Source organism: Aotus nancymaae, unplaced genomic scaffold, assembly GCF_030222135.1.
Source record: "Aotus nancymaae isolate 86718 unplaced genomic scaffold, 86718_ANA_hifiasm-v0.15.2.pri h1tg000059l, whole genome shotgun sequence".
Lineage (NCBI taxonomy): Eukaryota > Metazoa > Chordata > Mammalia > Primates > Aotidae > Aotus > Aotus nancymaae.
The window spans coordinates 16563666-16566308 of NW_026988473.1; the positions used below are offsets into that span (position 1 = coordinate 16563666).

Here is a 2643-nt window from a genome sequence, read left to right on the forward strand (position 1 = left end):
ATCCAAGACTTTGCCTTCCTTTTCAATTCCTTGTTAAGCAGGAATGAAGTGAAAGATAACTGAATAAAATACTCCAATTTTTGCAAAACACTCTTACGTTCAGAGGTTTGGTAGCAAAGCCCTAACTTCCCAGGCAGACATAAGTAGCCGATCAGTCACCCATCAAGCCAGTCAGTCACCGTGTCATACCAAGCAACGGTTCAAGGGGAGAACTAATTAAAAATTTAATCCCATGATTTTCATCTTAATCTCTTTTTCCCATTGGGCAAACTCATTAAAAATTTAATCCCATGATTTTCATCTTAATCTCTTTTTCCAATTTAAAAGTTTGGTTAAATTGTAGTTGTGATCAATGCCCTCAACTACAATTTAACCAAACTTTTCATTTAGATAAATGACTGAATGGAGTACCTATTTAGTCCATTTGTTATGAACCAAAGGAGCGCTGAAATGTACGCGCTAATTACTAAAGACCACAGGCTAATTTTCAAAGTGTTTTATTAGCACAAAAGCTATGTTCCTGTTATCAAATGAAATGTGCTTCCTATGTTACACTCACCAGTTATTTAAACCAGTTTCTCTTGACTTCAGTAGCCAAATTGCAGTGTGCTGTGTAGGTACACAGTGCACTTGAGAAATGTCTGTACATCCCAACCCTGCACTATATCACAAGCAATAGTAAAAAGTGTACCAAAGAAGAAGATTCCACAAACTTCTCAGCTACCTGAGACTTCTGCTGCACACTGAAAAAAAAAAAAAACAGGCTAGAAACCACATAAAACAACTAAACCAAACTGAATGCAGGGGCTGCTATGAGGAAGGATGAACTTTGTAGCCTGTTCCAAATGCTAAGGTGAAGGAGGTTATGGCTTTGCTCACTAGGTGTGTGAGTCAGGAGATACTCATTTTGTGACCATCCTTTCCTATCATCTGTGGAGAATTTTCCACTGCTTTCAAGTCTTCCAGCACCTATATGAATGCCAATATTCTTTAGTTCCTTCAAGTAAAACAGATCTTCATTTTAAAAATAAAAGTCAGCTGGATGCAGTGGCTCATGCCTGTAATCCCAGCACTTTGGGAGGCTGAGGCGGGCAGATCACAAGGTCAAGAGATTGAGCCCATCCTGGCCAACATGTTGAAAACCCCATCTCTACTGAAAATACAAAAAGTAGCTGGGCATTCTGGCGTGCACCTGTAGTCCCAGTTACTCAGAAGGCTGAGGCAGGAGAATCACTTGAACCTGGGAGGCGCAGGTTGCAGTGAGCCGAGATCACGCCACTGCACTCCAGCCTGGTGAGAGAGTGGGACTCCCAACTCAAATAAATAAATAAATATAAATAAATAAATAAAAGTCAATGGCTTGGGTCCCCTGTAGCCTTTTTAACCCCTGTAACAGTACTTTCTCAATTAGATTTTCACTGCTATTTCAGTAAAGGGGTGAGAAGGGTGAAGAACCGGGCCTGTGATCAACGAAAACTATTCAGTAAAGACTCTTCATGCCAGACATGGCCTCAGAAACAGGAGGAAAGTTTACCAGACAGCAGGAGTGGGTGGTGGCTGGGCCCAGTGGAATGGGTAAACCTAAAAGGGGACGAAAATGGTTTTCAGGCTGCTGTGGCCCTCTCTACACACACAGTTTGTGGCCATGAAGTACCAGCTACTAAGCATCATTGTCTCTGCAGAGCCCCTGCACCTGCCACTTCCCTCAGCCCATTAAAAACCCGGTTCCTGGGAGGATTTTCATCCCCAACTTACTGGCCCTGCCTCCGAGCCACCTCCCCGTTCCAGCCCTCCCTCTCATTGGTCACCAACAGAGCCCCCTACAAGCGGAACGGCCCCGCCCCCCGCCCGCCTCACCAACTAGCCGCGGTCAGCAGCCTTGGAGCGGCTCTGTCAGCTGCCCTGGAGCGGAGAAAAGGAAGAGGAAGGGCGAGAAGGAAGCAGAGACTTTATCATATTCTTGGCTTCCAAGGGTCGCTAGGGCAACCAGAGGGGAAATGACGTACCTTCCATCCCGGAAGCAGAAATTGGGTGTGCGTCAAGGAAGCTGCCATGCTGTGTGTGGCGGATGAGAATTTCTGCTCTTAGGCTCTGAGTTCCAGCCGAGAGGCCTGGCAGAGAGGATAGACTGACCACATTCCCCTTCTTCTCCCTGCTACCTTCCTCCCCTCCTCCCTTCCCCTCTCCCTTTCCTTTCTCCCGTTTACTAAATTAGTATTTATTGGGACCTTGCTGTGTTCTGTGCTCCAGAGCCCAATGAATAGTTTGGACAAACATTTGAATGTCCTAGCCGGGAACATTGAAGGATGAACTGTCAAGATGCATTTGAACCAGAACGACTCCATCTTGAATAGGGGCTGGGTAAAAGAAGGCTGAGACCTGCTGGGCTGCATTCCCAGGAGGTTAGGCATTCTAAGTCACAGGATGAGACAGGAGGTCAGCACAAGATACGGGTCACAAAGACCCTGCTGGTAAAACCTCCCCATTGCAGCTCTCCCTCCTTAAGTATCCTTCCAGATACTTAAGCCAGCCAAAATCCACCAAAACTGAGATTAGCAATAAAAGTGAACTCAAGTCATCCCCACTGCTCATCATATGCTAATTATAATACATTAGCTTGCAGAAAGACTCTCCCACCAGCGC

General features: G+C 45.6%; 1 long non-coding RNA gene across 1 annotated transcript; it reads right to left on the bottom strand.

Moving 5' to 3' along the window:
• Positions 1–481: 481 nt before the first annotated feature.
• LOC105717434 (uncharacterized) lies at positions 482–2093 on the bottom strand. Its single transcript, XR_001107524.3, has 2 exons — positions 1858–2093; positions 482–743 (listed from the first exon to the last, which is right to left on the bottom strand). It is a non-coding gene; the product is annotated as an uncharacterized LOC105717434 (long non-coding RNA).
• Between the last annotated feature and the right edge of the window lie 550 nt (positions 2094–2643).